Below are 24,917 nucleotides of genomic sequence, written 5' to 3' on the forward strand. Positions count from 1 at the left end.
CACCTAGATTTGTTCTTTAGCTACAGTGTTCCACCCTTCAAACAAAGGGGTATTGGGGTTGTTGTGATTAAATTGAGCAACACCTGGGATGTTATCCAGCCATTAGCTTTGTTCACAAGGTATTTTGAGAGGTCTGGAGCCATGGAGGTCTAGCACGCCCTGCATTTAACACATTTCTGTTTACTGCATAGATGAGTTACTCCCAGAGGATAAGTTCATTAGGGAAAATGGTCCAGACAGAAATGCAATTAATAAACAGTTATCTTAATGAAATAACAGACATACTTTGAGAATAGAAAGACAGCATAGGTGTGTTGCAATGAGAAACACTCACATCTTTTCAAAAGGGACTCCAGCCACCATTTCACATATTCTGCAATATGCACTTATTAATTTGGTAGTTAAATTTTATAATTTGGCCCATCTTAGCTGAAATTTCACAGTCTACAGTGAGATATGATCAATTATTTAAATACTTTGATATTCATGATCTACTTTAGGATTATACGGGGGAGGTGTTATGGAGGGGGGAAAACAGGGGGTGGAGGCAAGAATCCAAGTTAGCAAGGGCAGAGGAAGAGAGGGTGTGGGAGGTGGGGAAACCAAGGCATATATGTAACATATCTTCTTTTAACATATTGAACAATCACAAGCTAGCATATCACAAGGTCATCCCTTAGATTGGGATATAGTCATATTAAGTATGATATCGGAGGATTCTTTAATTGCTGTATAGAATCCATCCATGGCTGCGTTAACTGTAACTGTTCATGTAGCCATTGTAAAGAATTAGGGTGGTCAAAACTGAGATTTTGTAGTGGTACAGCAAACTTAGACAAATCATATTTAACTTGAACAGAAACCATAATTACATCATGTAGAAGTGTCTTATTAGATCCCAAATGGATAATATCATCAGGAGGGGTGGAGTGGAGCACAGAGCAGGTGGTAGAGGGGATATAACCACAGGTAATCAAGTTACAGCATCTTACATCCAAACATCCCAGGCAGCTGACTGGGTTTGAACAGTGTTCTTGGCAATACCGTCCGTCCATCCCAGGTTCCTATAGCAAAGGTGAAAGTTCTGTCCATCCCTCTCCTAGGCTTATTCCTTTCTCAAAAACATTTTGTATACCGCAGGATAGCTTGTCCTCAGCGCAGACGGAAGGAAATCTGGAACATAGTTCTTGAAAAGGGTTAGAGGTATTCCAGGTGAGAGTCACAGATTTAGCAGTGGCAATAGACACACACACAATCAAATAACCATAGCTATGGGGAATGCTATAGCCATAAGGAAAACCCAGGTGGCTATAGGGAAGTCAAGCAGCATGTCTGGATGCTGGGCAAATGTAGTTCGCCTGACTAACAGATACAAAAGACTGATATAGGGGTTGCTTAGGTTCATTAACATGTTGATCGTATAGTGGATTTAGATTAACAGTTTATACTTGACAGGAAAGACAATCATAATGCACAATGGGGTGCGCCAGATGTTTTCACAGGAAAGACAAGAGTCACTTGATTATACAATGTGGTTATCAGATACTTGGCTATCACCCAAAGATGGGTGGCTACACAATACATGTTAAAATGCTAATTTGTATGGAGTAACTTCCTATGGGGCCAGAAAGACAGGGGGCCACATACTGATACTTATCAGAACAGGAGATGTTGGTTTACAGACATCAGAAGGGCTACAGTTCTCAAAATTAGTTTGCATTTAAATGGTGGTCCTGAGACATCCTGTGTGATTTTAGCATCTTTATCTCAGTCTCAGTTTGGGGCATCCTGTCAATGATTGAACATGAGGGCTTCCATCACAGTTCAGGCTACCCAGTTTGAGGCCAGGCCTTCTATAATCAATTTCAGACCAGGCATTCTATAATCAATTCTATGATTTCTTCTTTGATTCCACACAGACATGGCATATCTGAGATGCATTAATATGATTTTGAAATATTTTGGTCAATTCTTATAACATTCTCTCCCCCCTCTCCCCCCCTTCAACACAGTGGAGATGGAAAAGAAAACAGGAAGGGAAATAGTGATTTTGCTAGCATGGTCACTTTCCATGCTTCTTTTCCTCACTCTTGCATAAATCAGTGGAGAGTCACTACGGTATAACAGTGCTTTGTACAAGAAGGGACAAATCTGTCATTCACTGGGAATAGTAGTGAGCATGAAGTGTCTTTCAGGGGCAGCTCCCTGCATCTCACACCAAGTTAGAAGTAAGCATGGATTAGGGTTAGGGCCACAGGAATGTAAGTAATGTCCCTGGGGTTACTCATACATATTTATAACATCATAGAAAGCTGACACATACATATAAACATTATTATGTATTGTAGTAAACCATGACTGTACAAGAGAGACTTTGCATGTTATATGATATTTATTGTAAATCAAGAATATGGGTTCAGTAAGATTACACATGGTCATTGATACTCCACAGGCAATCACAATACTATACTTCTGGAATATTTGATAATTAAGTTCGTCTCACAGTCAAAATTATGTGAAAAAGCAGTAATAAAATAAACAGTTGCAAAAGGCAATCCCCATTGCTGGAACAATGGCAAAAGAAGTGTTGACAGCAGGACTGGAAGTCAGTCATCCAGGAACATGATCCAACGGAAGAATCTTGCGCTACAAAAGTAAGTTAAGAAAGATAGAATGAAAAGTCACAGTAAGAACAAGAGTAAGTACAATAATAAAAAGACAGATATCCTTGCAAAAATTGATACCACTTAGACATGCATCCGCACAATGAAGATAAAGGTAAATGCTGACATGGTAACAGTATGAAGAGTATAGATAAAATATTAGATCCTCAAAGGAGCATACTTCAAATGTGTGGCACTGTTTCATGGAATCAGTCCCCCTATAGCATGTTTCTAGGTATTGGGATGCCTGTGCCTTTAAGAGCTGAGCCTCCCTGAGACAGAGACGAGGGTAAGAGCAGAAACAAAACAGCCCCACAGCCCCCTGACACTGATCTATTTTTCAAACAGGGCAGGTCATAGGTGGCCCATCCCAGGGGGGTCACTGTGACCCCCTCTGCCCCTCATTAGGGTGGGGTTTTGCCTCTACAATAGGCTAACAACGCCGCCCCCCCGGGCTAACTCCGGCTGATTCCCCCCCCTCCCTGGTTTTGGTCCTCAGACCCTCTCCTACTCCTGCCTGCATCAGCTGCACAGCACAGACCAGTAAAATTATGTCCCCTGATTACATCCTGTCCATCCCCGCCTCCAATGTGCCCCCTTTGACCCTTTTTAGCCCCTCTGAACAGCGGGCAACACAGTCTAACTCCGAGCAAGGGCAGGGTGAGGGCATCGGCTTCAGAAAATGTTAGAGAGCATGCTCAGTTCTTCTGCGCATGCTCAGTACATCCCCAGGCACACATTCTCATGACATACAGTTTTTCACTTGACACCGGCCCGGTGCACGGGGCTGCAGTGCAGCGGAGGGGCAGCTCCTCAGCTCTGGCTGGCTGAGATGGGGCCGGGAGGGGCTGCTCCTGCTCCTGGACGACACGGGGCTGGAGGGGAGGAGCTGCTCCTCGGCTCTGGCCAGCTGTGTGCACGGGGCGGGGGCACCAGGCTGTATCAGGGCCCGGGCTGTGCCTGCCGGATAGCAGCCTTAGGTGGGCCGGACTCCGGCCTGTGGGCCATGGGTTGGACAACCCAGGATTAGAGGAACACCATCCCTTTAAAAATTACACTTTGTACTTGTTATAAGCAGCGCTAAAGATTTAAGGGAAGCCAGAAAAGTTTGTTTTCACAGTTTGCTCAGTGTGTGTGATTGGCATGACTTTCCTCACCGTTCACTTTCCCCTTTTCATTGCATTTTGCCAGAGGAGCAGAGAAGAGAACCTTTCTTTTTTAAAAACAGAAACAAAAAACAAACACAAAGTGATAGGGGGCTTGAGGATGGAGGAGCAGGTCTACTACCTGAAACTACTCATAAGAAATTTGTTTGCATGTGTGTGTTTATCTGACTAGATGGCAAGTGGATGGTGTCCAGCATTTGGGGCTGTGATCCAACCACTACTGATTGTACCAGTTCATAAGAACCAAGTATCTAAAGAAAATGCCTGAGTATGAATATATGTGGAATACAATGCAGTCAGAAAGAGCGTTAAATCATAGAATTGTAGGATTGGAAGGGACCTCTAGAGTTTGTTTATGAGAAGGTCCTGTTTGCAAATTGATTGCTTAATTATTTGCTCTATTATCTTTCCGGGTACTGAAGTTAAACTGACTAGGCTGTAATTCCCAGGTTGTCCCTATTTCCCTTTTTATAGATTGGCACTATATTTGCCCTTTTCCAGTCCTCTGGACTTTCTCCCGTCTTCCATGACTTTTCAAAGATAATTGCTAAGGTTAAGATTCTGTTATGGGTATTTTTAGTAAAAGTCAGGGACAGGTCACGGGCAATAAACAAGTCACGGAAGTCATGACATGTCCCTGACTGTTACTAGAATCATCTTGAGGGAGAGGGGGAAACAGAGGTGTGGGGCTTGCAGCTGCTCCACTGCGCAGTGGGCTGGCCAGCCGAACAGCTGTTCGGCAGCGGTGGCTCCAGGATGACAGCTGCTTCAGCCCTGCCTCAGAAGTCACAGACGTCCCAGAAAGTCATGGAATCCGTGACCAAATCTTACTGTCAGTAATTGCTAATGGCTCAGAAATCTCCTCGGTCAGTTCCTTGAGTTATTCTAGGATGTATTTCATCAGGCCCTGGTGACTTGAGACATCTAACCTAAGTAACTTTTAGCTTGTTTTTTCCCTATTTTATCCTCATAGCCTACCTCATTTTCACTGACATTCACTAAGTTAGATGTCCAATCACTACTAACCTTTTCAGTGAAAATTGAAAGAAAATAGTCATGTAGCACTTCTGCCATTTCCACATTTTACTGTTGTTCTTTCTTCTGCCCCCTCCCCCTTTCCCCAGTTTAGTAATGGACCTATTCTCTCCTTGGTCTTCCTCTTGCTTCTAATGTATTTGTAGAATGTCTTCTTGTTACCCTTTGTCTCTAGCTAGTTTAATCGCATTTTGTGCTGAGGCCTTTCTAATTTTGTCCCTACATGCTTGTGGTGTTTGATTATATACATCCTTTGACCTAGTTTCCACTTTTTGTAAAAAAAAATTATTTTTTTTTGAGTTTCAGATCATTGAAGATCATCTTGTTAGGCCAGGATGGACTCTTGCCATACTTCCTATCTTTCCTACGTAGTTTGCTCTTGTGCCCTTAATAATGTCTCCTTGGAAAGCTGCCAACTCTCTTGAACTGTTTTTCTCCTTAGACTTGTTTTCCATGGGCTCTTACCTACCAACTCCCTGAGTTTGCTAAAGTCTGCCTTCTTGAAATCCATTATCTCTATTGTGCTCTTTTCCCTCCTACCATTCCAAATATTTGTGGATTCTACAGAAAATATATTGGAAAGACAGGTTAAAGGTTTGAAAGCTTAGTTACAAACAAGTCTAAGATATACCCACAATTTACAATCCCATTCTCTCTGGCTCTCTGTCTTAAAAGGTCTTGGTATCCTGAGGATGAGAAGGGGAACTGTTTCGTTCCCTAATGTTACCATAAGATTCCTTCATCCTCTGCCTCTTTCTTCTTACACTGATGACCAAGTCCAGTGATGTCTCTGACAGGCACTCCATCATAATTTAGTTCATTTCAAATTAAAAATTAGAGTAACAAATGCAGAGAGATTTTGTACAAGTATTGCAATATTAGATTAAAAAAGGATGTTCTCTTATTGCGTCTGGAATTTAAAACATTCACCCCTTTTTTAACTGTTCCAGAATAGACTTGGATTTTAAGTGTGGAAAAACTGAAATATGGTACATCTAAGTGTGATGGCTCACAAAAAAAACAACAAAAAACTTCTGTGAACAACATTTCTCTATTGCTCTATTCTCGATTGTTTATGAAATAAGAAACTGATAGCATTAGAGGGGAAAACTAAAATCATAGCCTGTCAAACTTGTTCAATTTGTTTCTTCTATGCTGAGAGAACTGTTCTCTAAAACATTCTCCTCCCGTTACACAACTGTCCCTTTAGGTGCTGTAATATCTTTTGGCAAACAAATTCTGACATGGTCAAGGAACTGAAAACTACAGTGGTCTGAAATCCAGTAAACGAATGACAAAAAAGCATTGCAAGTCTGAGCCACCAGTAACAGTTTTCAGGACTTCTATCTTGTGAACTACCAGAGCCAGAAATGACATACCATTGGAGAACTGTGAATTCTGGCTCTGAAGGTTCACAAGGTGTTGAAACTTCAAAATCATCTCATAAAACCCAGTAAAACTAATACCTGAGCTTCCACTGCAATTCCCTCTTCCAGCAAAGTCTGCATGGCTGCTGAGTCTCAGGCTGCTGCTGTGCATACAGTGACTGCTTATGGCACTCAAAAGATGCTATATGGCACAGAACAGCTGCTATTAAAAGTACACCAGGAACTACTTATTACAGCTGCAGTTTAGGACTTAAACTGTTGGAGCAGGGAAGTGGGTCAGAGAGAGAGAGACAGACAACTATGTTAGAGGCACAGATATTAAATTTTTGTAAAATTATTATAAATGTATGCATTAACCGATAGTGACATAGCAAAAACACTGGAGGGTGGGAGGGAATCTTAATAAATTAGGTGAACCCCACAATAACAGCCCAGACTTAGGATCTCTCAGTGCTAGAAACGGTTGTTGTACCATTACACATACTTCCAAACTGGGGCTGTCAATTAATTGCAGTTAACTCAAGCAATTAATGCAAAACAAATTAACTAGATTAAAAAAAGTAGTGACGATTAATCAGAGTTTTAATCGCACCGTTAAACAATAATAGCATATAGATTTAAATTTATTATAAATATTTTGCATGTTTTTCCACATTTTCAAATATATTGATTTCTGTTATGACACAGAATACAAAACGTACTGTGCTCACTTTATATTTTTATTACAAATATTTGCAGTATAAAAAGATAAACAAAAGAAACAGTATTTTTCATATACTATAGTGCATTCTCTTTATCGTGAAAGTGCAATTACAAATATAGAATTTTTTGTATTACATAACTGCAATCAAAACCAAAACAATGTAAAACTTGGGAGTTCTACAAGTCCACTCAGCCCTACTTCTTGTTCAGCTAATTGCTAAGACAAACAAGTTTGTTTACATTTATGGGAGATAATGCTGCTCGCTTCTTATTTACAGTGTCATCTGAAAAGGAGAGCAGGTGTTCACGTGGCACTGTTGTAGTCGAGATTGTAAAGTATTTATGTGCCAGATACGCTAAACGTTCATAGGCCCCTTCATTCTTTGACCACCATTCCAGAGGACATGCTTCCATGCTGAATTTAAATTGGTATTCTATTATTGTTTAACAGGGTGATTAAAACCATGCTTAATTGCAACTTTTCTAAATCTTGTGATTAATTGCGATCATTTTTTAATCATTTGACAGCCCTATTCCTATCACTTGTTCAGTAACAGTGACCAGAAAGCAAAGTTTCCTGTCCTTGTAGTCCCAAGTGTATTGGAGTTTTTTTCACATTGCTATGAGCATTGATCTTTACAACACCAAATGTTTTAATTCCCTCCCCACATTTTCCATCCTTTTTGACAAGGATTTGAATGTAACCATTCAATAAAATTCTTACAACAACTTAAAGCTGGAATATTCACCACGTTTTACTATTAAACTCTTCCTTGTCCTCATTATAAATCTCTGTAATATGTTTGTATGGAAGAAGTATGCTGTGCAGCCTGTCAGTGCTGTTGAGGTTAGTTCCATGAGGTACTGGACTAAGCACAAAAACAAAACAAACCTACAATTCTATAAAGTTAACTACTGAATGAAACTTTAATGCCTTATTAATGTGCCTCACTTGCGCATCTGATGTAGACACAGTCTGTGATCTAAGTCAGTAGCCAATTATAGTACTGACTTTTTTAGTTTAGGATTTTGATTTTATCAGAATTAAGCAGGAGAGCAGCTTGTGTGTTCTCACTGATATTAAGAAAAATCCTGTCCTCTTAATTTGAATACTTCGACCTTACAAGAAACATGCATGCCCCCTCCTCCCCCCAATCTAAGTTTAGAAGTGGAATTTCTCAGATCTTTTTTTCATATTTAGTAAAAAAGTAATCTGCAGGAATAAAAAGGCACCTGTTCTACAAGGGAGAAGTTGCTATGGCAATACAACCATATGACAGGAATAAAATATGATACATTGGTAATGTTCTCTTAGGTCATGAGCTGGATGGGAAATGAACATTGATTGGCCTTTGGCTAGAAAAAATTTTGTCATACGGTTCTCATTTGTGTGTGTGCGTGCGTGCGCGCGGTCTTTCCCAGATGTTAAACCAAAGCTGGGGTAGTTTTGTATGTTTGAAATGCAGTAACTATCATTTTAATTATAACTGAAGTTGATATTTAAATGGTAAAGACGTTTTTTTCCTCTGAGAAATATCGAACTACTTCCAAATGGCTACGTACTACTGCGCAGTGTAGGGATTTTGACTGCTTTACAGTACCCTGCAGTTCCATGGTGAATCTCCCACCAGAAAATCACACTTTCACATTGTTTCCTTCCGTCATTGTAAATAAGGTCAGGAAAGATCATCTTACCCTTACCCAGTCTTACCCTTAATTTTGCATAAGAACTCACAATATCACTTCAAATTAACATTTTAATCTAACCATTCCTTCAGTATCTAAGGTGCTGGCAAGTTGACTATCTCCTTTGGGATTCTATTCCACTGTTCAGTTGTTTGTACTAGGGATTTTTTTTTAGCTTTCCCACCACTGCTAATACCAAAGCAGCTCTAATCAATGCAATGTTTTAAAAATACTTTCAAAACTTCTGTGGCTGTCAACACCATTTCACTCTTTGGTGTAAGCAACAGTGACAAATCTTTGCAAAAAAAGTCTTGTTTTAGACAGGCCTACAATGAACTTTTTCCTTAATTATTTTCTGTTTGTAGCTAGAAGCTACTGTTTGTTTGTCTTGGAGACTGTAAGTTTCTTAACTTGAACAGGTACTCATCGTCATGTGCCCCCTCCCTCTTTTTTATACTCTAACTTCAGCTCTCCACAATTCATTTTATTGAAATAAATGATACTTATTATTTTTTTGTTGTCCTTCTTTGTATTTTGTCTATGGTTTCTACACTTTCTTCAACCCTTTTGAAAAGGGTTTCTGGCTGATTGGACTGGCCAGGGGATTGGTAATGGGATATAGTGGCTTTCAGGTTAGTCAACTGAAATCACAGAACCAAGTGACCAAACTCTGGCCTTAGACATGCACAGAGAACTCTTGCTGATTTCAGTGAGAATTGCACCTTCATATTTAAGGGCAGAATTACCGAAGAAAGATCTGAGGCCACCTTGGCAACACGAAATTGCACTTTAGAGCAGCTCTGTGAGTCAGTATTGGCTCAAGTTGTAATTGAGGTGTGAGAATTGACTCTTTCAAAAGACGTACCATTTGTGGTTAAAAATAATAATCAGTGTTGCTAATTTGTAAAGATGGGTTTGACCCAAACCCCACATCCAGATATCCCCAAACTATTTGAACTTGGATCCAGAATTTGCAGCTTGATCTTCTCTATGGATTATTAATTAGTAAATACACAGTTACACACTTTTCTGGGGTCTCAAGTGATCAAAGAGGAATAACAAATTAAGTAGCCACCCTAATGCTAGAGGCTGGACAAACACTGACTGACATGTGAACCCACCAAAGAAAGGAAGTACAGATTTTGAGTTTGGCATATCCCAAAGCTATGACTAATTCCATTGCTGTGGGACATGAATACCGTGGTACTGAGCATGGTGTAAATACCTAACTATGGCAAGAGGTTTTCCCAAAGGATGTTGCAGCTATCCGATATGCTCACAATTTATTCTCTACCAAGAGGCTTACAGTTAGCTTGTACAGTGCTGTCAGTTACTAGGGTTCACAACTTAAAGGAGATTTTAGGCCACAAGCTGCTATTTGATCGTATTATAGCCGTGGCACAATCAGCTTTTTAGCATCTGGCAAAGAGGTTGGGACTTTCCTTTTTGGATGTGGATGTTGCCACTGTTTTCTGTGCTCTTGTTGCCTGGCCATGTACTCTACATAAGGTTATACCTTGAAATCATTTGGAGGTTGGTAATGACTCAGCAGCTCACTTGCTGAGTGGAGAATCTCACAGGGAGCATATGATTGACACCAGTGCTCGGGAGCCGCACTATTTGCCTTTTGGTTTCAGGTGTCGGTTGTAACCTCTAAAGCCCTAAATGGCTTGAGACTTCCCTATTTGAGGGATCACCTCTCTCCTTGGGCCATACTGTGGGCAGCCAAGGTGCTTGAGCTGGCCCCCTCTCATCATAAAATGGATGAGGCTGTGGGCAGGGCAGAAGGCTCTGAGACTCAGGTACTTGGTCTCTTCTCTTCCCCTCACTCCCCTGCCCCTTGGTCCACTCGGGCATGCTACAAAAGACACATGTTTGAAAGTTTTTTGGACAGGGATGAGGATGTGTTTCCCAGAGCAATGAAGGGGGGGAAAGGAGTTTTTGAAGGTGCCTGGCTGACTTCCTATTGAAATCATTGTAACAATGGTGGGATATTATTACATTATTAATGAAGTGTTAGAGGTTCCTTTGGCCTGGAATAGATGACTTTTGTTGTTTAAATTGAAATAAACCCCAAAACTGAGTGGTGCTGGTTGAGAAAGAGGCCTGGCTGAGGCAGCTGGGGGATGCATTAAATCCGTGTGGATTCTGATTTCTGTGGAACTCTGACTGCAACTGAAAGCTGGAAGTATTAATGCTTGTCTGGCCTTCCCAGAAGATGAATTTCCCCTGGGGTGAAGCAGGCCTCTTCTTTACCTCCTTTTCTACAAAATAAAAGTAAATCAGTCCCATGTTCAGCTTTCTTGTGAGAAAGCTTAAAAAATTCTTCATTGCAGGAAGAGAGACATTGAAAAGCTTTAATGTCTTCAAGAGAAGAATAATGGATAGTTCTAGGCTCGGTTTCATCTTGTGATGAAGACAAAGAAGCACTTCTTTCAGCATCTTTCTGCTGGAAATATGGTATCTAATCTGGTTTATTTAAATGGTGTTTATTACCTTTCTCCTTTTCCTAAACTCTTTTTACCTCCATTTTAAACATCTCCAGAGTTAAAAGGTTAATATTTAGGGGGTGAATATAAACTTTTAACCAAGATGACCAAATGTGGCATTTTGAAAGGTTTAGGTCTTGTAGGTCTGTTTTATTTTCAGCAGCATATTTTAGGTCTTGTAGGTCTGTTTTATTTTCAGCAGCATATTTTTGTAAGTGAATGAGTCATGTTGATCTTCGTTTTGTAAGTAACTTGAATGTCAGTTTACTGGTGCTAGAATAAGATAAAAGTTTTTTTTTTAAACTTTTAAGTTGGGGTTGAAAATACAGTGCTATATTTGGTTACCTACAATATGTGTAATGGGCAAGAATGATGATTTATAAAACTTAATGGACCAAAATTTAATTGTTCTACTGTAGCAACCCCCTTCATTGACTTTTAAGAGTAGGATGTGGTCTTAACTACTGCAATAGACTTGTAGATGATATTTACTAAACATCTGCTCTTCCATGGTAAAATGGTGAAAGTATTTTACAAGAATGCACTGTTTGCCTTTTCAGTAGGATGCATCAAGCCATATAACACTATATAAACAAGTCTTTCCACTGCCCCAAATCCTTGGTATCAAAGAATGGAGTTCATACTGAACATATTCTACTCCAGAAGCTTTAGTTTACAGTTAAAATTGTTGGAGGCCATTTCCTAAAACAATCACTTAAGATCAAGAGAATTCATTTCAGGTAATGGTCACATTCACACCAACTTCCAATGACTTGACTTGCTACTGATACATCCTAATACCCAAACACTCACTTCTTTCCGTTCCAGCCTCTCACCAATCACAATGTTCTTATCCAATTCTGAATGGTTGCACTCAAACTTAAAACTTGATCTCTGTGTGAGATCCTACTGCTAGTGAATCTTTTCTCTCTCAACAACAAAAGTTGAGGTTTGAGTTCTGACTGTATGATTGTGAGAAATTATCATTGCACTTGGAATTAGTAGAAAGCTTGAGCAGGGAGGCATCTGTATTAGAGAGGTGACTAGCTCTAACAGGTATGGCAATGGACAAGGCATGTGAACTTCTGAATTCTAGGACCAAATCCCAATTTTTGTGAACTCTGTCAAAAGATAAGGATTTGCTGGTCTGGATGATCTCTTTGCAACTGGCCATGAAAATGATGTGGATTTCATAGTTGAGTGAGGTTTTTGTCTATTTTATAGCTTCTGTGATATTGAATGGAATTACTGTTAGCTTACCATTCTTTAATGGATGACTATTAACTATACTCAACTCTGAATTTGAATGAACATATAAACATTTGGTTTATTGTATTACAGTAACAGTGATACAGGCTAGAATAGTCTGACTACTAGTGTAACAACTACATTACTTCCATTGATGTTTTGTGTGGATACATATTTGTATAGAAAGTATGAAATTCAGCAAATGTGATTGCTTGTTATATTGAGAGGTGAGGATGGATATTGATCCCTTATTTAGGGATTACATACTGCCATCCAGGCCCTGTTTTTCTTATTCTCAGGCTTTATAGATACATTTAACTGGCTTTTTGGGAGAAGGGAACAAAGCAAGTGTAGGGGCAGGATATGGGGTGGGTTTAATTCTCTGCTGCCCTAGCTTTTATTTAATTTAAAAAAAAAAAAAAAAAGAGGAAAAACCCAAAATAGTCATGGCTCAAGCATAACTGTAGCTTCTTTGTGGTTTAATTATGTTGTAGTGCGTAGGCATTTGGGGTGGGAAGGGAGGAGAGAAGCTCTGGGATATAAATTAATACATATTTTATCATTTGGCATTATTCCTGTGCCCACCTCCCTCTTTACGGTGAGCAGGTTACATTCACTCTTCCTTGTGGTGTATGATCTTTATGGAGCCAAGAATGTGGGAGTCTGAATAGGTCAGAATGGAATGGGACAGTTAATGTATTTCAAGTCTGCTGATGTCACTCCCACATTGTTAATCACACTTTAAGGTCTTGGATAACTTGTATTTCTAGGCCAGAAAGGGATACGTTAAACCTGTTTTGATTGTGACTTGTTTGGGGAGGTGTGTAATACTGAGCAGGGGCAGTGGAAGGTGGAATCGGACAAACTTTGGCCTCAGGTGGCCCCAGAGTTGAGCTAGTGACACCAATAGAGACGCCTCCTCCCTGAGCAGCTCTTGGCCTTTGCCAGAGCAGGAGCGGGTCTGATGGAACCAAGCAGCTCTCATACATCGAAGGGAGCCCTTGACCAGAGATTGGGTTCTGCTTAATGGGCAGCAGCAACGGGCATGGATATATTGGGCTCCATCTGACTCACCTGTATTCTTCATCTGTTCCGTATATCCCATTCAGCAGTATAAGATTGAGGATTAGTGGGGCATCTGTGCTACTCCATTAATGCTCCCTGATTTGAGAGAGCGTTTTTCCTCTTCTCTCAGTGTGGTGAACCAGATGTGATTTGAAAGATCAGGACTTCACACTGGGGAACCTGAGACACTTGGAGTTCCAAGTCACTTTCTTCCGCCCTCTTCTCCCCTCACTTCTACCCCTTCTTAGCTCAATTACTCTCAAAGACTGCATTAATCAGAGAGAATAATTGGTGTAACCAGTATTAAGGCTTTTAAAGTCCTGCTAAATGCTACAGGTAGATGGAACTTTAAATGTGGCATCCCCTTTTGGGCTCCATTAATAATAGTATGTACTTGAAAACTGTTGTTACCCTAACCCCCGTCTTCTCTTCTCCAGACTAAACAAACCCAATTTTTTCAATCTTCCCTCATAGATCATATTTTCTAGACTTTTAATCATTTTTGTTGCTCTTCACTGGACTTTCTCCAATTTATACACATCTTTCCTGAAATGTGGCACCCAGAACTGGACACAATATTCCAGTTGAGATCTAATCAGTGCGGAAGTATGGCGGAAGAATTACTTCGTGTCTTGTGTACAACACTTTTGCTAATACATCCTAGAATGATTGTTTGCTCTTTTTGCAACAGTGTTACACTGTTGACTCATATTTAGCTTGTGGTCCACTATGACCCGCAGATCCCTTTCTGCAGTAAATTCCTTCCTAGACAATCATTTTCCATTTTGTATGTGTGCGACTGATTGTTCCTTCCTAAGTGGAGTACTTTGCATTTTTCCTCATTAAATTTAATTTTATTTACTTCAGACCATTTCTCCAGTTTATCCAGATCACTTTGAATTTTAATCCTATCCGCCAAAGCACCCTCCCAGACTGTTATCCTCCACAAATGTTATAAGTGTACACTCTATGCCATTATCTTAATCATTGATGAAGATACTGAACAGAACTGGACCCAGAATTGAACTCTGTGGGACCAGACTTGATATGCCCTTCAAACATGACTGTGAACCGCTGATAACTACACTCTGGAAATGGTTTTCTAACTAGTTATGCACCCACCTTATATTAGCTCCATCTAGGTTATATTTCTCTAGTTTGTTTATAAGGTCATATGAGACAGTATCAAAAGCCTTACTAAAGTCAAGATATACCACATCTACCACTTCCCCCGCATCCATAAGGCTTGTTACTCTGTCAAAGAACGCTATCAGGTGGTTTGATACAATTTGTTCTTGACAAATCAGTGCTGACTGTTACTTATCACCTTATTATCTTCTAGGTGTTTGCAAATTGATTGCCATTATTTGCTCCATTCTCTTTCCGGGTACAGAGGTTAAGCTGACTGATCTGTAATTCCCCAGGTTGTCCTTATTTCCCTTTTTGTTGATTGGCACTATATTTGCCCTTTTCTAGGCCTCTTGAATCTCATCTGTCTTCCATGATTTTTCAAAGATAATCACTAATGGCTCCTCAATCAGTTTCTTGAGTATTCTAGGATGTAGGCCCTGGTGACTTGAGGACGTCTAACTTGTCTAAATAATTTTTAACTAGTTCTTTCCCTATTTTAGTGTTATAGCCTACCTCATTTTCACTGGCATTCACTATGTTAGACATCCAATTACTACTAACCTTTTTGGTGAAAACTGAAACAAAAAAGTCATTTAGCACTTCTGCCATTTCCACATTTTACTGTTGTTTTTCCCCCCCTCATTGAGTAATGAGCGTACCTCTCCTTGGTCTTCCTCTTGCTTCTAATGTATTTGTAGAATGTCTTCTTGTTATCCTTCATGTCTCTAGCTAGTTTAACCATGTTTTGTGCTGTGGCCTTCCTAATTTTGTCCTTACATACTTGTGTTGTTTGTTTATGTTCATCCTTTGTATTTTGACCTAGTTTCCACTTTTTGTACTGTACACTTTTTTGAGTTTCAGATCATTGAAGATCTCCAAGTTAAACCACGGTGGTCTTTTGCCATATTTCCTATCTTCCCTATGCAGTGGGATAGTTTGCTCTTCTGCCCTAATAACGTCTCTTTGAAAAACTGCCAACTCTCGAACTGTTTTTCCCCTTAGACTTGCTTCCCTTGGGGTCTTACCTACCAACTCCCTGAATTTGCTAAAGTCTGCCTCCTTGAAATCCATTCTCTTTATTGTGCTGTTTTCCATCCTACTATTCCTTAGAATCATGAACTCTACCATTTCATGATCACTTTCACCTAAGCTGCCTTTCACTTTCAAATTCTAACCAGTTCCTCCCTATTTGTTAAAATCAAATTTAGACCAGCTTCTCCCCTAGTGGCTTTCTCCATCTTCTGAAATAAAAAGTTGTCTCCAATGTGTTCCAAGAACCTGTTGGATAATCTGTGCCCTGCCCTGTTGTTTTTCCAACAAATTGGAAATAGTCTCTCATCACCAAGTCTTGTGCTTTGAATGATTTTGTTGTTTAAAAAAGCCTCATCCATCTCTTCTTCCTGGTTAGGTGATCTGTGTTGACCCCGACCATGACATCACCCTTGTTTTTTACTCCCTTTATTCTTACCCATGGACTTTCAACAAGTCCAGCTTACCCTCAGTCCAAGTGTATGCATTTTAAATATATAAGGTAGCACCTCCTCCCTTTTTTTCCATGTCTGTTTTTCCTGAGCAAGCTGTACCCTTTTATACCAATATTCCAGTCATGCATATTATTATCCCACCAAATCTCTGTGATGCCAACTATGTCATAGTTGTGTTTATTAACTAGCATTACAAGATCTTCTTGCTTATTCCTCATATTTCATGCATTTGTTTACAGACATTGATTTGATTTACCCCCCTCTTTTCTCTCTTGTCTCTCTCTTATCCCTGCTATAACAGCCCATGCTCTCCCCCCAGATTCCAGCCCTTCTCCCAGGTCTCCATGTTTTGACTTACCTGTGGGCTTTTGTCACCTACCCCCGTTGTACTGAGTTTAAAGCCCTCCTCACGAGGTTAGCCAGTTTATAGCCAAATATGCTCTTCCCCTTCCTCGATAGGTGGGCCCCATCTCTGCTCAGCAGTCCTTCTTCCCAGCACACCATCCCATGGACAAGAAAGCTGAAGCCTTCCTGGCGACACCATCCTCGCAGCCAGGCATTCATCCCCAGGATGCATCTGTCTCTCTCTGGGCCCATTCCCTTGATCAGAAAGATTGAAGGGACCACCACCTACACCCCCAATTCCTTCACCCTTACTCCCAGAGCCTGGGAGTCACTTCTGATCTGCTCAGGGTCATACCTTGCAGTGTCATTCGTGCCCACGTGGGTGAGCGAGCAGCATGGGGTAGTAGTCAGAGGGCCAGCTGATCCTCGACAATCCCTCCATAACATGTTGGTTATGGGCCCCCGGCAAGCAGCATATCTCCTGGGACGCTATGTCAGGCTGACAGATGGGCACCTCCATCCCCCTCAGAAGAGAGGCACCAACCACCACTATCGTACATTTCCTCCTGGAAGTGGTGGCTGTGATCATCCCAACACTGGAGGTACATGACTTCTCTTCCACCTTTGGGGGTGATTCCTCATTGTTCGTTGCCAGGGCAGCATAACGGTTCTTCATCACTATGGTGGATGGGTTGGGAATGGGGGTGGAGCACTGCCTGTTGCCAGGAATAACCAGCAGCCAGTGTCCTCCCTGTGACAGAGCCATATCCTCCTCCCCCAGTGGTGTGACAGCAGTCCTCTCTAGCTGGATAGCTTCCTCAGGCTTGGACATCTCCATATGAATAATCTCTAATTCCTGGTGTGCACAGATGCTTCTCAGCCTAGCCACCTCCTGTTGTTGTTCTCCCACCTGCTTCCTGAGAGATTCCACCAGCAGACACCTTTCACACTGGACGGTCTCCCCAGCCTGGGATTTCTGAGGGTGGGAAATGCAAGCCACAGTCTCTGCAAATCTACATCAGGATCTGGGTAGCGGCCTCCATGGCCAGGTTCTCTGTCTGGATACAGGTGCAGATGGAGGAGACAGGAGCAGCATTGGCTCTGGTGATACGGCCCTTCCTAACCATAGTTAGGAACTTTTTAGTTAGGAACTCTTACAAACTTCCCTGGTTGTGGCCCCCTGGATGCTAGCTGCCCTTGGTTGCTTAGCCTCTGGCTTTTAAGGCCTGCTCGCCTAGGTCAGCCCTACCCTCTCGTTAATACACAGGGGGAGGGTGATCACAAGGCTGAATTGAGGCATATCAAGATGATAAATGCCGATCCAGGGAACCAAGGCTCAACCAATCCCCAAACACACAATCCCAATTGACCCTGTAACTCTAAATAACATGGAAGAGAGAGAAAAACACAAACAGCCAAAAACCAAACAAACTCACTCACCCCAAGATTAGTACTCGCACCTTGTTCATTCAGCAGGAAGAGCTCCTTCTCCCTCTCTCAAACTCTCTTGTTCTCTAGCTATGGCCATAGAACCCAGTATGCGAGGTATTGTAATAAGATATCTGTAGACTTTGGTGTGTGTGTGATTTGTTTTTTTTAAAAACATTATGGGGTCTATTACTCTTTGAAAATGTTATTGCATCTGCTTGTCTGCCAGTTTGAATGGCCACATGACATGACTCTTACAGGTGATGTGCATGCCAAACTCTTCTGTCTTCATCAGGAATAGCGAGTGGCATGTGCACCTGAAATTCGGCAGAGACGCCCAAAGGAGATGTAGAGACTGGACAATTATGGGTGAAATGAACTGGGATTATTTGGGGAGGGCTTAACAGGTGCCGAAGGACTTAAGGAAGAGCATCTGTCAAAACCACTTAAACAAAACAAAGGTTTGCTTTATGTTTCTTGCTCACCTTGAATTTTCAATTACTTCAATGTTAGAAAACTTTTGTATAAAGACTGCAGGATTATGCCTCAAGTAACAGGAATCACCAGTTGGGTAGTGAATAGGAAGAGGGATAGAATGACTAAACTGAAATAACTTCCCACCCCCAGAGGTATATCCAGTGACCTGTTCACCATAACCGATATGGCTGCAAATTCCAGCAGTACAGTCTAGAGCACAAAATGGAAGTCATCCTCTGAATGGATTGAACCTCTGGGAGGAGATGTGCTAATTTCAGATGTTAATTTGTAACCTCAAAATATCTTTGCATATAGAAATAACTGATTTGTTACTGTCCGTAACGTTGTGAAAATTATTTGGTATCCTCCTTATCTAGGATACTTAACAATGTGGTGCTGTTGTATACTAGTTACACAGAAAATATCTGTCTGTCTGTGATGCCTGTTTAAAATGCTTTACTAAATAGGATTAAAGCAAGCATTAGTACTACAAAAGTGTTGATATGAATATATTATTTGATGTAAATGATGGTTGATGCTTTACAAACTTCATCTGTGTGTATTGTGGCGAGGTGGGCCTGTTTGGCCCCATGGGGCTGCACTCCCTACTGCTATGCCGGTGGCGTGGCTGGGTGGGAGTGGGGGAGGGGGCCCGGTCTCACCCTCTACCCTGGGCCCCGACCCAGGGACCCTGTGAGGAGTAGCCTCAAACAGCTTAGTCCAGGGGCTACTACCTTCCCTGGGTCGCTCGTCTTTACCCCCCCTCCCCCCGGCTTGTGGTCCTCCTTCAGGCTCTTTGGGGCCGGCATCCTCTGGTCTTGCCTGGACCGGCTCCTTCTTAACTCCCGTGGCTGGGTGCTCTCGGCACACCCACGCTAGCTCCTCCACGGGTTCCACACCTTGCAGCAGCTCTACTCCGCTCCTCCACTCAACTCTCTCTCAGTTGCCCCCATCTGCCTGACAGGGAGGCTTTTAACTGCTGAGGCAAGCTCCTTGTTTGGCCTCAGCTGGCCTAATTGCCCTGGTGTAGCCCCAGCTGGATCACCCAGGGAACAGGGATTTGCTATAGCCGTCAGGGCTGGCCCTGTCACAGTATATAAAGCTGTGATCTGAGTTTAGATTTTTGTGGGGCTGCAGCATATTCTGTCATCTATCCTCAAACATATTCCATTGCTGTCTTTTTATTTATTTATTTTTTTAATAAGAACATGGAACTGTGCAGTACATTAGGAGATACTCGGTTAGTCTTGTAAGTGCTTCTGCTCTTTAATGTGCAGACCTGTGCTTTCTTGTATTTTGTGATTGAGCATATAATTACGAAGGTGGATGATTAAATGGACCTTTTGTTTAGAAACACAGTATCTTGGGTATGTCTATGCTAAAGGCGGCAAAGTCACCGCTGCCAGATCGATCTTTTTGGATTGACTGAGTGGTCAGTGTAGACCCACTCAATCGATTAGGAAGTCGACTGAGTAAAACCACCCGCTCAAGTAGCATAGCGCTGCGTTGACAGGAACACAGTTCCCGTCGGCACAGTGCAGTGAAGACGCCACGCAGAAGGGAAGCACAGCAGTCGACAGGAGTTACGCAAGCTACTCTGCGTAATTTGCGTAACTCCAGTCAACTGTCGCCGAATCTCCAGGTAAGTGTAGACCAGGGCTATGTAACTCCATAATTCTCAGTAACAATTAATGTTGATTTTGTATAGACAACCCCAATGTGTTCTTTCAATAAGGCTCATTGTTGTGTATGGGGTGGGGAAGTCTTCCCTTGTTCTGTTCCCCTCCCCGCCCCTCCCCACATTTCCTGCAAAACCTCTAGTAAACTATGAGTAAGCACACTGGTAATCTGTGTATTTGAAAATTCAAATATCAGGTGCCTCTCATTAAGGGACAAAAATAAACAGAGGCCAAAAAGTCTGCTCATTTTAGTTTTCTGCGTAAGAACCCTAGAGTTGCTGCTGAATAATTGAATTACATTTTTCTAGTATTCATATACAAGCATTAAATTTATTTTCTCAAGTTGTAAGAGTAAATTGCTAAATGAAACTGTATAGGATTGCAACCTGTCTTCAGAATCTGTTTGATATTTAAGTTGGGTATTAAAATATACTTAATCATTACAGTAAACAGTAATGGAGAATAAAAGGCTTAGTTTAAGTTTTGTACTACAGAGCTTAATATTTATACAGTGAATCTGATATAAAATTACATCTGTTTTGCAGGAGACTCTGTAGAAGGCCTTCGCGAGAATGATTACCTTGTGATTCATTCATGCCGGCAGTGGACAACAATTACAGCTCATAGTCTGGAGGAGGGTCATTATGTCATAGGGCCAAAGATAGAAATCCCTGTACATTATGCAGGTAAAACTATTGTTTTTTTTAAAATAATCTATCAAAGAGAATGAATTGCCTGTTAATTACATTGATCACTTCTTTGCTTGGCAGAGAGAAGCTAAATATCTGATGTTAGGGTGTTTGTGGTTGAACCTTGTAACAGTATCTGAGAGCATGAGAGGTCGTGAAACCACGCCCAGTGCTACTGCACTAGATTGAATGCATATATTTACTTGGTAAATCACATAGCTACTTAGTAAAATAGGATATAATTTTGGAGTATAATTAGCTACCAATAGTTTTCATGTGAACTTGTTAACAATATTGTTATAGTATTCTTGAGTGCTTTTTAGTAGTAGCACAAATGAAATAGGACAGAGGTGAAATAAATTGTACACTTAGCTACATATTTTCGAGGTAGGGGTTTACAATAATACCACAATAAGAGCCAGAGAGTGATATAAAGTTATACTAATTCACCTGCAATGTTGTCTGTGCAAAGTATGCTCTTTTACTGTTACACATAAATGTGATATAACTAATTAATATCACTTCCAATATTTTCTGTCTTGCAGAAACTGTTTTAGTGCTACTTTGTATTACCTAAGAATTTGCTGCATTTGCCCTCAAATTGCACAAGATAACATGTTTAGCATTTAAATAATATATATCATAGGAAGATATAAAAATCTCCTCCTTTGGGAAGTTGTGAAGTGAATGGACATCTTGAGTTTTTAACACTAATAAAATATAACAAACAAAATTGGAACCGTATTTTCCTTTCCATTCCTGTATGATATGTAGACTAGATTACTGTCCTTTGTTAATGCTGTCTTTTTGGTTCATTCTAATATGTAACTAATGTAATAAAAGTATACTTAGTTGTGGAAGAGCTAACTGGCATAAAAGCAAAAAATTTTGAATACCAAAGACCTTCTGCAGTAATATGCTATATTTCAGTGATGGGATTTACTCCAGTTTTTTCCCCACTTCTATTTCTCCTTGGAGTTTGGAAGCTTAATTTAAAAAGCTACATTTATATTCTTCAGAGTGAAGGCACATATAGTATATCATAATATGTGTCATTAAACTTGAGTAGTATAAACAATTTTTAGTTTATTCATAGTAACAGCAATCTTGTAGACCTCCTCACTGCTTGAGCTGTAATGCTTTGGCCGAATAAACACTTGGCTTTCTATGTACTGAATGATGTGTTTTAGAATCTTCAGTGTAATCTTGGAAGATGGGGAACATAAAATTAAATTTAATTTAATTATTGGCACAAAACAGTGCTAACATCTCAAGGGGTTTATTGATGCCTGGTTGTTATTAGTGACATCTTTTTCCAGCAGTTAACTTATTTCCTGTTTTTCCTTGAAATATTGGTTTAATTAATTCTGAATTTGAGATTTAGGGTTAGATTCTAATCTGTTACACTGGTATGAATCCAGAGTCACTCCACCCTATGTAGTAATTCCATATTTACGTAGATGTCACAGAGATTAAAAAACTGAAATAATTAGGCTATACTCCAAGAGCCCAGAGAAGTCTAGTTTTGCATAAGGACTCTATCAGTATAGGGTGTGGCTAATACCAACAAAAAAAACCGTGACTTCAGTATGCGTCACACACTTTGCTACCAGTAAATAAATCACCACAGGAAAAATAAAACACTTACTAGAAAAGTAAAGCCACCTTTCCCTCCTACCTCACTCTGAGATTCCCACTATTAATTTAAGTGTACTTCATTATAAGCCAAACATAAACCTTAAAATGGCTTCCAAAGGAAAGTTCTGATCAAAAACTAAATATCAACTTCTGAATTTTAACATGGCACTCATGAGGAACTTTCAGCGCTTACTCTATGTGATGTGAACATACACACTTGCTGGGTTCTGACACGGTTCTGAAGTAGCCTTAGACATTAGTTAGAAATAATTTGAAAACATGCAGTGTTACAGATGATGATGCACTGGGAAAGAAGAACTTGTGTAAGTGTGTGTGACTTTTTCTCATAGAAGTTATCATAGTCTACGGTTTGGGTGGTGCATTTACCTGGATTTAATGGCAGTTTCTTCACACTAATGCACTCAGTTGTCTGCTCCGATCCAAATGTTGTTACTAAAGGGTATGTTCGTCAGCTGTAGTTGGCATTGAGATGTATTAGAATTATATTTAGCTTGTAGCCAATTTATATTAAAAAAAAAAACCTGATTTGTATTTGTAAAAATGCTCATCACTTGTTTGCTGTGGGATACCACCATATAAAGACTTCTTAATTGCCACTCTGGAGCAGCCTCTGAAGAATTAAAAATGTCTGGTGCTTTTTTTATCATGTGGTGCTAAATATTGTATCTTTATAAATCTTGGCCACATAATGCTTTGCTGATTACTATTTCTTAATAAATGCTGTAACTTTGAGCTCCTATGAATTGGGAATATGCAGTGTGAACACCACACTAGCAATTTGGTATTGGTTTATTGTTAAAAATTTTCTCTAAGATCTCTAAATATAGAGTGCCTATGGCCATTATAATAGTCATCCCATTTTTTTCAGAATGGATGGAGTAGCTTTTTCTGTCAAAATTATAGAGTAGTTTCCATCATGATCTTTGGGTGTAACTACTGAACAGACGGGGAAGTTGAAACTAATTTTATTCTCCGGGATTTTGGGTTTAATTACCACAAGACCATCATTCATAAACGTAACCACTCTCTATTGAGAGAGCATTATTTTTGCTACCCCTCAAAATGAGTACAGACGCGTTAGAAAGTTAAATATTAATATTTATTTCACCCAAGGCTTTTTTAGCAGGATGGAAGTGAATTATCAATGATGAATCTTGGGTTTAGCTCTACTGTCCTGCTGACTATCACTTCCAGTGTTTTTCCACTGCTTCAGTGTAAAATATTCTACTATAGATGGTGATGAGGTTTAGATTCTTGTTGTAAAGAAACAGTTATGTACGACACAGCTGTTAGTCTGTGAGTGTTCCCTTTTGAATAGTGTTTCCAGTCTGCTTCACTTTAGAGTAAAAGCTAAAGTTAATGTAGCATCTAGTTCAATTTTCATATAATTAAAAACAAAATGGCTAATGTGATCTGGCTCCTAAACAAAAGATGAGTCTTCACATGCATGTTAAATGAAGCCTGGGTCAAAATTAACATTTTGATTATGAGTCCTGTCTTAATATATATGAATAGAATCTGGCTTCATGAGAGTTTAAAGACATTACATTACTCTATATTGGTGTTAATTTGTTGTCTAATGTGTGTGTGTCTTTTCCCAGGGTAATTGGTACCCACCATCTTGCATCATAAATGAAAACTATCAAGGAGGCACCCTGTTGTAAAATAGCTTTATAAATGTTTAAAATATACCTCGTCCTAAATCCACACATTGAACAAATGGGCATCTGTCTCCTTAGCATCTTCAACTGATTGTGTGAAATATGCATGAGCCAGGTTGGAAAAACTAACAACATCATCTTAGACAATGGTAAAGTAAAAAATAGTCTGTCAAGAAAAAAATAAACTGTCTTATTATCTTGTATTCGGGCACAGGACTTGGGGACTTCAGTGATTATTACCCTTTTACTTTTGAAACAAAAGAGACTCTGGAAATGGAAAGCATGCAGAAGCACACTGTGGTATACTGCTTCTTATCCTCCTTTCCTCTGTGATGATCCTCTTGGAGTCCATTGGAAATGGTGAATGTTCTTGTTTAATGAATGATGGCTGCATAAACAGACATTATGGTCCTCAGTTACACACCAACACTTTATGTGGGCTTGACCTTCTGTGGACCTCAGAGTGGGAATATGTAATAAAGGACCACCGATGGGGGGAGAGGGAGCAAAGGAAGCAATTGCACAGGGGCCCGTTGATTTTAAAAGACCTAGGCCATGGGCTGGGGGGAAAGCTTCCTTTCAAGGAAGCTAGTTCTTCTTCTGCACGTGGCCCCACCTCTGCTCCGCCCCATGCTACAGAGGAAGGCGAAAACTCCCCAGAGCCTTTGCCAATCTGCCCTGGGGGAAAATTCCTTCCCGACCCTAAATATGGCAATCAGTTAAACCCTGAGCATGTGGGCAAGACTCACCAGCCAGAGACCCAAGAAAGAATTCTCTGTAATAACTCAGAATCCACACCATCTAACATTCCTTCACAGGCCATTGGCATAACTATCACCAATAGTCAAAGATCAGTCAATTGCCAAACCAGGTTGTCCCATCATACCATCCCCTCCATAAATTTATCATGCTCAGTTTTGAA

The 24,917-nt window shown here is 40.4% G+C and overlaps 1 protein-coding gene and 1 long non-coding RNA gene across 3 annotated transcripts in view; one reads left to right on the plus strand and one right to left on the minus strand.

The window, feature by feature from the left end:
• Positions 1 to 2,324: 2,324 nt before the first annotated feature.
• On the minus strand, positions 2,325 to 3,447 carry LOC137151457 (uncharacterized). Its single transcript, XR_010919273.1, has 2 exons — positions 3,417 to 3,447; positions 2,325 to 2,646 (listed from the first exon to the last, which is right to left on the minus strand). It is a non-coding gene; the product is annotated as an uncharacterized lncRNA (long non-coding RNA).
• A 17,094-nt stretch (positions 3,448 to 20,541) lies between these two features.
• The window catches only part of GAREM1 (GRB2 associated regulator of MAPK1 subtype 1), a 101,895-nt gene continuing 97,519 nt past the window's right edge, over positions 20,542 to 24,917 (plus strand). For both annotated transcript variants that reach the window (XM_067546073.1, XM_067546083.1), the window contains exon 1: positions 20,542 to 20,672. The gene's annotated coding sequence lies outside the window, so the exon portion shown is untranslated. The remainder of the gene's footprint in view (positions 20,673 to 24,917) is intronic.

The sequence above is a fragment of the Emydura macquarii genome, unplaced genomic scaffold (genome assembly GCF_026122565.2).
Source record: "Emydura macquarii macquarii isolate MOO-44397 ecotype Brisbane River unplaced genomic scaffold, CSIRO-AGI_Emac_v2 contig_212, whole genome shotgun sequence".
In the NCBI taxonomy this organism is placed as follows: Eukaryota; Metazoa; Chordata; order Testudines; family Chelidae; genus Emydura; species Emydura macquarii.